Source organism: Panthera onca, chromosome E3 (assembly GCF_046562875.1).
Source record: "Panthera onca isolate mPanOnc1 chromosome E3, mPanOnc1 haplotype 2, whole genome shotgun sequence".
Lineage (NCBI taxonomy): Eukaryota > Metazoa > Chordata > Mammalia > Carnivora > Felidae > Panthera > Panthera onca.
The window spans coordinates 12,392,466-12,406,904 of NC_138354.1; the positions used below are offsets into that span (position 1 = coordinate 12,392,466).

At 47.6% G+C, this 14,439-nt stretch overlaps 1 non-coding gene across 1 annotated transcript; it reads right to left on the reverse strand.

The window, feature by feature from the left end:
- Positions 1 to 14,077: 14,077 nt before the first annotated feature.
- On the reverse strand, positions 14,078 to 14,162 carry TRNAQ-UUG (transfer RNA glutamine (anticodon UUG)). Its single transcript has one exon. It is a non-coding gene; the product is annotated as a tRNA-Gln (tRNA).
- Positions 14,163 to 14,439: the final 277 nt, after the last annotated feature.

A 14,439-nucleotide genomic window follows, 5' to 3' on the forward strand; every position in this document is an offset into this window, starting at 1 on the left:
AGAGTTGATTCAAGCGCTGATAGGGGAAGGACGGTTCGCCAACATGCTCACCACTCTGTAAGCCGAGCACCATCCCGCTCTTGATCTCAGGGTCATGAGGTCAAGCCCCACATTGGGCTCTGCTCTGGCTGTGAAGCTTACTTAGAAAAAAAGAAAAAAAAACTGTGCCTTCCTGTGGAACAAGCAACATACCGATGGAGCTCCAGAGAGTTGGGACTTTCTTACATGAAAATTCGTATTTCTGACATTATCAACAAGAAACAAAATGTGTAACTGTTTACATTTAAATCGGTCAGCCTGTGACCAGAAGTGGTCAGGGAATCAGAATTGCATCTGACAGTGAAAACCCCCGACTCTCCTTGTGACACATCAAGGTGTCCCCAAACCTGGGCGGTCAGGGCCGTGGCTCCCAGCCAGCCCGCCCTTCTCGGTGGTCAGACAGCATTTTTCTATAGTCTTCTTTTGCAGCCTCAATGCCACTTAGCTGTCCTAGGCAGCTAATAATTCAGCCAATCCTTGTTGATTTTTTAGAGGACTTAATTTTTTTTAATATCCACATTTAATTGAGATACAGCTCTCACCCTCTTCAAGCACAGTCTACCCATTGCCCAGAATTATCATCTCCAAGTAGGACACGGTCCTTAAAGTCCCCAATACTCCTTACTTCACTGTGGGGTGGGGCAAAAGACAAGACCAGCTCTCAGCAGAGGGACAAATGGTGTCTATTTCACCTGAAAACATGCAACACAGCGGGGCACCTGGGTGGCTCAGTCCGGTGAGCCTCTTGATTTTGGCTCAGGTCTTGATCCCAGGGTTGTAGGCTCGAACCCCGCCCCCCCCCAACTGCCGCATTGGGCTCCATGATTCTCTCTCTCTCTCTCTCTCTCTCTGTCCCTCCCCCTTTCTCTTTCCCTCAAATAAGTAAGTGAATCAATCAATACATAAAAGAAAACACAAAAGACAGAGCCTTAAAAGCCCAGTTTAGTCCCCAAGTGTTCATTAAGCACCTACTTCTCTAGGCACGTTGCTGGAAGCGTGGGGCACAGACGTGCAAACAATTCTACCTGCCCTAGAGCTCACGGGCACATGGACAGAGGGACAAGTGCACAAATGATAGAGACCCTACGAGGCTCTGAGGGAGTGCAATGAGGGAGTCGTTCCTTCTGTGAAGGAGTGAAAGGGAAGGTCCCAAGGGAGATGAGGTGACCCCAGGCTAGCTACTCAGTGACAGCTCCAGAAGCAAGGCACAGAGGGCGGAGGAAAGCCCGGAGCCCAGGTTGCCCGGTGGGAATGACTGGGCATTGACGCTCACGGGCAGGATGCCGCCCTGATGACCTGGGACCTCGTTTGTTCTTGGTCAAGGGAGACTCTTCCGTTCCTTCAGACGGCGGTGAAGCCTGGCCTCAACCAATTCCCACCTCACTCACCTTCAAGCTCTCGGTCCCACCCAAACCCCGTCCCTGGGCTCAAAACCATAGAAGAGAGGGAAGCACTGGTAAGAATATGCCTGGAGAGAATAAGGACCGTGTGTGTGTGTGTGTGTGTGTGTTACTGCTGTGCTCCCATCAGGCAACAACAGTGCCTAACAGATCATTGTCGCCCCGTCAGTGTGTGTAGATATAGTCACCAATGCCCTTAAAGGGGCCTTTGGTTGCCCGAAGGAAAAATCTAGAAGTGATGCTAACAAAGAGCTTAAACCTCCCTTCCTCAGTGAAAGGTGTCTTTGATTAAGGCGCTTTGGCAGAGGATTTTTTAAATAATAGATTTTCAATGGTAAGAGACTGAAAGTTTCCACTTGACAGGCTCGGAGAGTTTAACCGGGGGCTCAGGCAGCTGCGAAAGGTATTACTGGGTCTTTGCTCCAAGGAGGACTGGGCCTCCAGAAAATAACATTTGGCCGAAACCAAGGAGAAATGTAGCTTTTGAGGGACCACCTGCGGCGAGCGTTGGCCAATAAACGTTGGGAACAGCAATATCCGCTCACCGGTTTGAAGTCGTTCCCTGGCCCGTGCAGTCATTTCCCACCAGGCTCCAACCCAGAATTCTCTAGGGAATTCAAGTGCGGCTCAGTGCGGCTGTGGGGTTGGAGGCAGGGGACCTCGGTTCACATCTGGGGTGAAGCAGTGAGAAAGGCACAGTATAGGTGCAGACGACCAGTGGATCTGGGGGTGGGGGGTGGGGGGTGGCAGGAAAAGCCACCGGCATGCCCTGAGAAGGGGTGGGGGGAGTCCGGACTTAACCGCAAGATAGAGGCTCCAGGTGTGGATAATTCGGTTAATAGGGACGCCTGGGCAAGTCTGGGACACTCAGGTTACCTGCCGGCTCCCCCTAGGATATCTCCTAGCTTGTCGATTTCTCCTGGTGGCCTCGGCCACTTTCCAGTTGTTTGAGCCTCCGGGCACCGGGTCGTGAACCCACGCGCAAGTCTTCCCGGACTCACACCAGCTTTGTGACCTAAATAGTCCGCCTGCCACCTGCTAAGACCGACTACCTGTCCCCTGCCTGCCCAGCCTCATCAGCCCGGATCCCCTGTTGCAGGCACCAGATGGGATGCCTCTTCTCAGCTCTTTGCTGGGGCAAGAACTCGCTAACCAGTCTCCACACCCCAGCCCACCCCCATCCACCCCCTGCACCCCAGTAAGAAGGCACTGCCTCTGGAATCCCACTGGATTGTTCTTTTCTCACTCCATTAAAAAACTCCTGATCCTTGGGGCGCCTGGGGGGTGCAGTCAGTTAAGCATCCGACTCTTGGTTTCAGCTCAGGTCATGATCTCGTGGTTCGTGAGATTCAGCCCAGGGTCAGGCTCTGTGCTGAGAGCACAGAGTCTGCTTAGGATTCTCTCTCTCTGTCTCTCTGTCTCTCTCTCTCTCTCTGCCCCTCTCCCGCTCACGTGCGCTCTCTCTTTCTCTTTCTGTCTCTCTCTCAAAATAAATAAGTAAACATTTAAGAAAGAAAGCGCCTGATCCTTTTTATTCAACCATATCTCTTCTCCTCCATCAGGAGGTTTGTTCCCAATACGATAAGCAAATTGTCTTGAAAAGTCCCCCAAATAGAGCGTGGCAGTCTGAAAAGGGTTCACTCATGTAACAAACGTTTCTGAGCTGTGTGCGAAGTGTAGGAAACGCAATATGGATTAAAAACAAAAGAAGAGACACGGAATATGGCCGCTGCCTTGTCAAGCTCAGTCTGTGGAGGAGACATCCACTCACCGAATTATCCTGTGGCTGATGTGAGTGCAAACTGCGGAGGGTGGGTGGGGGCACGGAGGGAGGAAAACTCACTTCTCTGAGTGTTTTTAAGAAGAGCCTGGTGGAGCCTGGGAGGCCAAGAACGGCTTCCCTTGAAGAAGTGTCATGTGTGTGAGGCAAGAGTAAGTGACAGTTATCGAGGCCAAGGGGCAGGGATGGGAGGGCAACATGGCGGGCGGTGGGTAGGGAGTGCATGTGGACCAAGGGAATAGACAGCACAAGGCACTGAGAGGTCTCCAGAGTGGGAAAAGTACAGAACATGTGAGGCAAGACTACGCGTGGCCTCTACAGAGCCGGCAGGTATGGGAAGGGTCTCATCCTAGGCTGACCCCAAAGATGGCTCCCTACTGAGGCAGTCCTCCCGGGACTCATGCCCTTGAGGAATCCCCTCCTCTCGAATCTCCGTGGGCCCTGTGACTCACTTTGGAACAACAGAACACAGTGAAAGTGACAGCTCGCCCGGCTGAGGTGCCAGACACTTGAGTGAAGAAATTATCTCAGACACCCATCGCAGTTGACCCTTCGGACCGTGTGACAGACCCCGAGTGAGAGCCCAGTCCACCCAAAGGACCGTAAGAACCAAAGAGAGTCCGCTTTTAAGCCACTAAGTGTTGGGTTGATACAGAAATCGGTGTCTAGAAGTTGGATGCTGTCCCCCTCCCCCCCAAAAAAATCTAAAATAAGGCTCAAGACGTGAAAATGTTCGTGTGGATCAAGAGAGCTGTCGTTTCGGGGCGCCTGGGTGGCGCAGTCGGTTAAGCCTCCGACTTCAGCCAGGTCACGATCTCGCGGTCCGTGAGTTCGAGCCCCGCGTCAGGCTCTGGGCCGATGGCTCAGAGCCTGGAGCCTGTTTCCGATTCTGTGTCTCCCTCTCTCTCTGCCCCTCCCCCGTTCATGCTCTGTCTCTCTCTGTCCCAAAAATAAATAAAAAACGTTGAAAAAAAAAAAAAAAAAAAAAAAAAAAAAAAAAGAGAGCTGTCGTTTCATGTCCTGAGTCGTGAATGCTACCCCCAAAGGCTCGGGGCACAATGCCTGCTGGACAGAAGTCCGGCCCCTGTCTACCTGTTGAATTTCTTTTTCTTTTTTCTTTTTACCTGTTGAATTTCTAAGCCTTTCATTTGTTTGAGTCCTGTGTTTTCCCGATGCACGCTGATAGCTCGGTGCGTCCTTCCGGGCGTCGCTGTAAAATTGTAACCAAGCTGATTAATCAGGTGTCTGTATTTCCCTTCACTGCCATTTACGAGAAAACGGCAAAAGTGGGTGGCGAAACAGAGCCCTGTCAGGATCCTGCCTTAACAGAAATAAAGAAAAATGGGCGACTGTCAAATCTCAAGTGTCCTATATCCAGAGGACCGTTCCTCTGGCATCCCTCGACATCCCGTAATGCTCCCATCAATGAAAAAACACAAAAAGGAAAAACAACAGTGTGATAGGCAGATGGCTCTTCCGGGTTTGTTTTCGTTTGGCGGGGTGATGACCAGGGTGAATTTTGAATTCCAAGAAGGCAGTTCGTTACCCGCGGTGTTTCTGCCTTCCCCACTGGACGACAATTTTATTCATCGTTGCAGCCAGACTAAAATGCTCAGAAAGTTCTCACGTTGGTCTGTGAAAGCGTTCTAGCACTATTCGTAGAGATTGTAGACTGGTCTGTCTCACGACCTGATTCACTTATTTCTTCATTCAAAAATCTTTTGAGGGTCTCCTGTGAGCCAGCTACTGTGCTTTATTAAGCCACCTTTTTCCACCGTGGCAGGTGACTTCAGTCTTAGGCTTTAGACCTTCATTTACTTTCAGTTCTGAAGGAGCTACGTCTGAGCCCAGGTTTGGGCACCTGACGGTCTGTGCGTTTCTATCACTCAGGTGTCCAGACTGGCGTTGGTGTCTTTCCTTCTGGAAGCCTGTTATTCAGTTCTTTCTTCCACTCAAGAAGTATTGCCCATCCTGGGGCTCCTGGGTGGCTCCGTCACTTGAGCATCTGACTCTTGACTTCGGCTCGGGACATTATCTCAAGGTTCATGGGTTCGAGCCCCTCAGCAGGCTCTGCACTGATACTGTGGAGCTTGCTGGGGATTCTCGCGCTCCCTCTCTCTGCCCCCTGCACATTCTCTCTCTCTCTCTCAAAATTAATAAATAAACTTAAAAACAAGAAGTACTGCTCATCCTTTTAATAATCTCCTTTCTGTTGTTTAAAATAGCTGAAGGCTCTTTTCACTGCTTACGGCTAAGGAACGCCACCTGATATATCCTTCCTTACAGATAAGCTGCCGATGAGTTTTACTTTCTTCAGGACCTCAATTCAGCTGCAGATAAAACAGAAAAGCCTACTTTGCGTCAGTCTTTAAAAAAAAAACAAAACTTTCCAGTTTTAAGGTCACTTATATGCAATGAAGCAGTCACTTCAGTTCATGTTAGCCTTAAGCCTTCAATGGCTGCCATATGCCAGGCCTATGGAAAGGTCCAGTTCCAAGGCACCTGGGCGGACTCGGTCGGTTAAGCGTCCGACTCTTGGTTTCGGCTCAGGTCATGATCTCACGGTTCGTGGTGTCGAGCCCCACACTGGGCTCTGTGCTGACAGTGTGGAGCCTGCTTGGGATTCTCTCTCTCTTTCTGTCTCTGCCCCTCCTCTCTCTCTCTCTCTCTGAAATAAATAAAGAAAGAAAAGTCAGTTTCAGAAAGCTCTCAAAGCTGTGTGTGCACATCTTATCCAACGTACTAGGCTATCAACGGCTTCCTGTGAGAGACTATGGCGTCTTGATTTTTGTATCCTCAAAAATAGTGATTGCTAGGCGTTTGTGCTTCAAGGGTGGCAGAGAGGGTCTTCGAGACCCATTGGTACACATATACACTGCCACTAGATGGGTGGGAGTCCTGGAAATAGGGGACAGTGTCTTGGGATGTTGAGCGGGATTTGAGAACTAAACCCTAGGTCACATCAACATTTAAAAAGAAGAAAAATGGGGGGAGGGAGCAAGATGGCGGAACAGCATGAAAGTTTCCTTTGCGTCTCTCGTCCCTAAAATGCAGCCGGACGAGAAGAAGAAAAACGTGGAAAGAAAAGCCAGCAACAGAGGCAGAGAAGGCAATCGGGGACGTAAGAACCAAGCACGTTCACACAGAAGCCACAGGGGACCAGAATCTGGAGGACTGTCGTCAACAGTATTAAATCCAGGCCAATCGTACACTGAGGGCAGTTCAAAGGACTGGGCAAGAAAAAAAGCCACTGGTGGCTCAGAAGGTCATTCCCAGCACAGCGATGGGAACCAAAGCCAGATCGCCCTGGTTGAGGAGTTGAGTCAGGGCAAGTCCTGTTTTCATGGTGGTGGCAGAGAAGGAGAAAGAATGGGCCACGCTCTGTGGCAAAAACAAGAGAGAGAGGCTGGAGAGAGGCTGTGACTGCTGCTTACAAAGGAACGGATCAGTGAATGAATAATTGCTTTCAAAATGAAATGTCCTATGTAGTGCCTAACTCTCTGAGTACCACTAAACCCCAAATTCCATGTTATGATAACAAAAATAATCAGAGTCTGTGCAGGACTCCGTGCTTCCCAACGCATGGGCTCGTGCTCTTTCTCTCCGGTGTATAAGCAAAACTGATCTACTCAAAACCCCAAACCAAGAATAGTCTTATATTGAATCTCCGACGAACTAAGACTCTAAAACCCTTCCTTTGATCAGGGACTGAGAGCACTTGAGAAGAATACTGTGGTAATCCTTCTACTCTCCGCCCTGGAGGAAAAAAAAAAAAAAAAAAAAGTACCAAGCACTGATGCAAATAGCAAATGCTTCTTTGTGCTTTGAACTAAAAATCGCACAATGCCGGGGGAGCAAGAGAAGCGTCCACGTGAAGATTTTCTCTAATGGAGACGAAGACAAAAACCCACTTCGTAATATGATCAATGGGGCTCAGAAAGTAAAGCCAAAGTCATCTTCGTGTTATCTGGATGCCCAGACTTATGGCTCTGGAGTCATGCATTTAGTTTTTAGCTTTTTTTCTTTTTACAAGAGTCTCCTCTTGCTCTTGGATGTCGAGAGCACCCATCCTTGGGCAAATGACGTCTACACCCCATCTTCACTGTGCGTTAGCCGGTCAACTTCTTGAGCGAGGGGACCTCGGCCGTCCAGTGCACTTTGTATTCCCATGCCACAGCACAGTGAGTCACATGTCACAGCCTTAGCTTTAGACTTAGCTTAAAGCCCTCATCATTTCTTGCCTGAACCAGAATGTTCCCTAATAGATACCTGCCTTTATTCTCTTCCATAAAGCAGCTCTCTATTGCTACGGAATGAATCATCACAAAATGCAGGGTCTTGAAACAATAAGAATCCTTTCTCTGGCTCTGAAATGTGAAATTTGGCCAGGGCTCAGCAGGGACAGCCCCTCTCTGTTCCATGTGGCATTAGATGGGATGGCTCACCAAGGGGCTGGGCGGTCCACTTCCAAGATGGCGCCCTCACAAGGCTGGTGAGTTGGTACAGGTTGCCAGCTGGGAGCTCAGCCCTGTCAGCTGGGGTCCCGAATTCCTCTTCGTGTGGACCTCTCCACAAATGCTTGGGGATCCTCACGGCATGGTGGCTGACTTCCAAGAGCAAACATACCAAGAGAGCCAGGTGGAAGCTTTATTTCCGTCTCTGGTCTGGCTTGGAAGTCACTCGCGTCTTAAACCTGCCCAGACACTCCTCGGCTCGGTGAAAGGAGGGTCAATGTCATCTTGTAGGAAGAGCATGTGGGATGGCTGATACTGCTTCAGCCATTTTATACAATCTGTCACATTCTCTAGCCACCTTTCTCAATGTTTCTAGAATTTTCTAAAACACAAATCTGACTGGGGCACCCCTCTGCCTGAAAACATCCAATGTTCGCCTTTACTAAAATAAGAAACTCTACACTGTTAGCAGAGGGTGCAGAGATCACAAAAGGCAGGAGAGGCTTCCGTGACCTGGTCCCTGAATCCTTCCTGTTTTCACCTCTCACGTGGTTCTCCAAGGTCACACTAGTCGCCCCTGTTCCTCACTTGTTCTTCTGCTATCTCCAAAAAGACATTTCGCCTATCTGATCAGGTGCATCCTCGCCCGGAAAGGATGAGTGACCAACCCCATTGTCGTCCCCCAACCACCACTGGGGTTAAGGTACCCTCTGCGGGTCACGCAGACATCTTCCCATTGACGTTAGCTTTCTCCATTTTATGTAACCATTTATTTTTCAACCTGTCCTTGAAAATGACCTCCTGGAGAAAACACACCTTGTTTTATGTACATATACATCTCAGAACCTCACAACAATAATACCTATCACTATATTAAAGGATAAAACAGACACACACAGAATAAGTAATCCGCTCAATATCCCCAAGTGACACAAGAAAGAATTTTTTTAATGTTTTTTTTTTTTATTTATTTATTTTGAGAGAGAGGAAGGAAGAGAGAGAGCAAGCAGGGGAGGAGCAGAGAGAAAGGGAGAGAAGAATCCCAACCAGGCTCTGCACTGTCAGCTCAGAGCCCGAGGCGGGTGTGGATCCCATGAAATGTGAGATCATGACCTGAGCTGAAACCAAGAGTCGGATGCTTAACCAAGTGAGCCACCCAGGTGCCCCTACAGCTAGAATTTTAAGCCGGAGTCTTTCTGGTTCTAAAGCCCTCTCTCCCCACAGAAAGTGATCTACACGGTTCTTGAATAGAGCACTAAGGTACTACGAAGACACAAATCAGGCTCACAGTTCCCTGAGTTCTCCAAACGAACAAAATAAGTTTGAAAGATAAATGTAAGGCCACCATAAAAACAGGCAGTAATCAAAAACCAAAGGGCCACAGCTTATGCCATAATCCTTTTTGAAGATCTAGGAGAAAGTTCTAGGAATTAATGCGTCTTGTAGCCATGTCCCACCAGAAAGCAGAACAGACTGAAGATGGTCAATAAGCAAAAGCCAAGAGTATCTCACAAATTCCTCATTATTTCTAGAGAGGCAGGCTGAGGGATGTGTCGCAGTCAGGGGAAAAGATGCAGAAAAAGCTTCAAAATCAGAAGCCCTCCTCCACAATCTCAGTGTCTCACCTTTGCTTTCCCCTGGCGGAGAGGAAAGCTAGAGAGGGAATAAAGAATGATTATAATTGCTCAGAGCTAATTACCTTCAGCAATAACAGGGATTTCGAATTGCAGTAAAGAAAATAAATAAGACAAGCTATCCAGAGGGAGGGAGAAAGTTAGAAGAGGAAGAAACACCGAGAGACCTAGTTTTGTCCCCTTCTTCCCGTGATTTGAAACATGGTGGCTGGAATCCCTGGGTTTCTCCTTCTGTAACTACCACGGGCTGGGAACAGAAGCAAACCGACCCCTGGGGAGGAGGGGTGGGGAGGTTTAAGAGAAACACTGGAAACAAATGTCTGTTTACAGTGGAATTTTAGGATTCTACCTGGAATTAGGAAAATGGCCCGCAGCCCAAGAGTGACTTCCGTGACCACCGTAAGACAACTTTTAAACAAAGTTGCGGGAGGGAAAGCAGGAACTGGACCACCCAGCCTAACGCCCACATGCCCAGCTTGTTCTCCAGCACAACAGCAGAGTCGAGTAATTGTAAGAATGACCCTCCGGCCAGCAAATCTGGCCCTTCACAGAAAAAGATTACTGACTCCTGATCTAAGGCATTTGCAAAACAGAAAACAAAAATACGAACGGATGGGTTAAAAGAAAAAAAAATAACATAAAATAAATACCCATCTACGATAATATGTAAGACAGGGTAGGCGATTCAATTGAAAGTGTTCTACGGTCCCTTATTGTTTGAAGAAAAAAGTCACTGGTTCATTTTGGATGTTAAGCTTTTTAAGTATATTGAAATTTTAAGAACAGTGACCAAAAGAATAGAAACAGAGTGAGATCTTCAAAAATAATAGAGGGGAAACATGAAATTTAAAAATACCATTGATTTCCCCCCCCCCCTAAAAAAATGGGGTGCCCGGGTGCCTCGGTCAGTTGAGCACCCTACTCCTGATTTTGGCTCAGGTCATAGTCCCAGGATCATGGGCTCGAGCCCCAACATTCTTTCCCTCTCTGACCCTCTCCTCTGCTCATGCTCTCTCTCTAAAATAAAAAATAAAAATAAAAATACCATCGATCCACAAGAAGACAGAAAAAGAAAATCAACAAAGCAGAGAAAAGGCAGATTAAACAGAGAGTGAACATGGGCTTCCAGGAAGACATTTAAATATACCCATCATAAATGTACACAGACAGACTAATATTCACCAGCTAATAGACAGAATGTCAGACTTCGTTTTTGAAAAAAAACAATGATATGCCAGCATACGAAATGAGAATTAAAAATACAAAAAAAAAATCTGTCATAGCTTACCGATATCGAACGAAAGAGGCTTCAAAGCCAAACCACACTGTCGTGAATAAAGAGGGTTGCTATCACATTCAAAGGTTTGCTTCACCAGGATAATGAAGCAATTCCATATTTGTCCTGATTAACAGCACTGCCTCATTTATAAGAATGAAATTAACAGAAATAGAAGAGAAACCGTCAAGGCCATCAACGGAGTGGGAGTGAAATATATCTTTCCTAGGAAAAAATAAAGCAGATAATCAGGGAGCTATGGAAGATTTGAAGTACACAGTGAATGAGTTTCACCTAACGAATATGTCATGTATGTCCCTATAGCAAACAGGGAAGTCGTATTCTCAACCACTCATAAAGCATTTATAAGGACTGCAATGCCACAGGTCAGAGAGCTCTTAAGACTTTTCATAGAACTGGCATCAAATAGACCACGTTCAGCCAAATCCAATTAAGCTAGAAATCAACAATAAAAAGATAGGTTTAAAACCAACGCATTTGGGCATTTCAGAAACACAGTTCTAAAAAAAAAACCTTTTTGTTGTGGGGATTTCCAAGCATACATATAATCAATCCTCTGTTTGCATCACCACCTTTGATTATCAATGTTTAAACACATGCATACACACACACATATACACACACACTCTTTAAAATAGCTCATGGGCCAAGAAATCATCATGGGAACATGACAGGAACATTTAAATACCTGAGACTAAGCCCTAATAAAATCATATACATCAAACTGTGGCGTGCGCTAAAACAATACTCCCAAGGTTAATTTATCATCTTAAATGCTTATATTAGGGAAGAAAACCCCAAAAAGTAATGATCAAAGCATCATTTAAGGAGTTAGTAACAGGACACAGGATCAACACAAGGGAAGGAGTAGGAAGAAAATAATAATACATACAAAGTAAAATTAATGAAGTCTAAAGTAGCTGTAATAGAAAGGATCATCAAAGCCAAAAACAGGTTACTTGAAAAGCCTTAAAAAGTAAGCAATCTTTCACTGAGAATACTTAAGAAAAAGAAGGTACCATATAGTGATTTATCAGGTATAACTCAAAGAGAAAAGATAAAGGTAAACAGAAGGTGTGTTATACATAATAGGGGAATGCTGTAAACACACCAATACCAATATATATGAAAACAGAAGAAACGGACATTGTTTTGGGAAAACGCTTATCAAAGTTAACGCAAGAAGAAATAGAAGACCTGAATGCTCCAAAAACACCTAGAGATGGTACCTTATCCAGTAACAAAGAACAAACTCATGGAAGTGCCCTCTGAATCGGCAGGCTTTTCTATTCAGCCTGCATAAAGCCATGGCACCTGCTCACCAAATGTGGTAACTCTTGGGAGACTCAGGGGAACCTACACAATCAGATTCTCCAAACACCAAGCAAACAGGTCCTAGAACTACATAAACCCAACCCGTAAGTTCTCCAAAACCACAGAGCGAGTCGTGGACATTTAAGGAGCTTCCAATAAACTCTTTGTGAAAGCCGAGCTTCACATCAAAGACAGGTATCCAAAGGGAAAGAGGCAATCTGTCAAGTCACCCGGATGAGGAATTAGTCCCACCCCCTGAGTTTTCCTGGAAATCCCGAAGCGGATCTAAAAGTGCCTAAAAGTTTCCCAAAGAAGATGTGCAACGTACCCCCAACTGACAGGGTTTACGGTTCTCTGAGCTGCAGGTTTGAACCTTCCTTAGGTTAAACATTTTCTTTAAGTTTATTTTGAGAAAGAGACAGAAAGCACAGGTGGGGCAAGGACAGAAAGAGACAGAGAGAGAGAATCCCAAGGCAGTTCTGCACTGTCAGCACAGAGCCCGACGTGGGGCCCAAACCCACGAACCTCGAGATCGTGACCTGAGCCGAAGTCGGACGCTTGAATGACTGAGCCACCCAGGTGCCCCACAACCTTCCTTAGGTCCAGTTTGTCGTGGAGAACACTCGCTGTCCCTTCTCTCAGCTCTTAGCTAGTTTCTTAGGGAGCCTGTGAGAGTGGCTTTGGGCTGTCAGAACAGAAACTAATTTGCAGCTTTGCAAAGGAGCACACCCAGGCACGCGCACACACACGAACACCCCACAGCTCCTCTGTCATGTGGAGAAGGAAAGAGCGATCCCCAATTTCCCAAGGGCGCCTCTGGGTGCTACTTAATCCTGTGGCATCTAGTGATCGGGGGAGTGGACACAGAAGGAAGGAAAAGCAATCGAGCCCTGTGCTTTTCCTGCCTGACTCCGCCCCATCCACATTTAGCGCAAACTCATGACCATCATTTGCTTCTCCAGTGAATGCAATTAAACACACCTCCGTGCCAGATCCGCTGGGAACTTGAAATGTTGCTTACAAATTATCCGCCTCCCTTGGCCATTAGCGGGCCTGTACGAGCCCCAGTGCGTTCTAACAACCAGAGAGGAACGGCGGAGAAAGCGAGGGCTTGGAAGGGTCGTGAACCCGAGGTTTGTGTCCTGCATCACGGTGGTTGGTCCCCAACTCACAGTCCAGGATGTGCTTCAGTAAAACCGAATCCTAACATACGGCCACCCATGTTTTCGTGGAAAACCCCAGTCCCTTTGGGGGCGCCTGGGTGGCTCAATCGGTTAAGCATCGGACTTCGGCTCAGGTCATAATCTCACGGTTCATGAGTTCGAGCCCCGTGTCGGGCTCTGTGCTGACAGCTCAGAGCCTGGAACCTGCCTCGGATTCTCTGTCTCCCTCTCTCTCTGCCCCTTCTTCGCTTGTGCTCTGTCTCTCTCTGTCTCTCAAAAATAAATACACACTAAAAAAAAAAAAAAACAAAAACAAACAAAAAAAACCAACCCAGTCCCTTTGACTCACTCACTGTCCCGGATTCAGTTACGCCCTATCCCAGATCCACGATTGCCTTGCCTTCTGTCTGAGGTGGCCCTGGGTGTGGCCAGAAGTGCCTGCGGTTCTGAAACAAGGTCTCTGCTGCTGCTGTCATGGCCAGTACAGACCCGGTGCCCATGGCGACAGCTGCTGCTGGTCCCTGATGTCACGAGTCAGGTGGCATCCTGCCTCACACCTGTGCCGTGCACCTCGGCTTCCCAGCCACCGTTCTGGGGCTTTCGCGCTAAGCACCCACACTTAGCCTGAAAATGCAAGGAAAGCTTTGCGCAATGGGACATGATGCCAGTAGATAAATTCTTCCCCCTTTCTCCTCTTGGCAACGTGGCCTCTCTGAGGGCTACCTGAGAGCCTGCGGGGTTGCCCTATGGTAAAGCTGTCGTCACTGGGCAACACCCTCTCCTATATTTGCTCCCCACTTTTCCAGCCCCACTCTTGATGTCTGGGATCGCACTCCCCAATAAAGTGTTCGGCCTTCTGCTCTTTTTTTTTTAATTTTTTTTTTAACATTTATTCATTTTTAAGAGTGAGAGACAGAGTATGAGTGGGGGGAGGGGCAGAGAGAGAGGGACACACAGAATCCGAAGCAGGCTCCGGGCTCCGAGCTGTCAGCCCAGAGCCCGACGCGGGGCTCGAACCCACGGACTTTGAGATCATGACCCGAGCCAAAGTCGGACGCTCAACCGACTGAGCCACCCAGGCACCCCCGGCCTTCTGCTCTTAAACCCTAGGCTCTGTTTTCTTGTTTGTTTGTTTGTTTGTTTGTTTGTTTTAGGGAACCCAGAATGAGATGCCATTCTTGAAAAGAAAAGGCATTTTCTCCTTTTCTCTTTGTGCCGCCTCCTTTAGGAACTGGAACTCCTGTTCTTTGGCTGTGGGTCTCTAAGCCACCTTGCCTGGTCCCCACCTTGTACTGAATCTATCAAGGCGCTGGCAATTGATTGTGTACAAAACAAACACTCAGCTGCAACTTTTACAA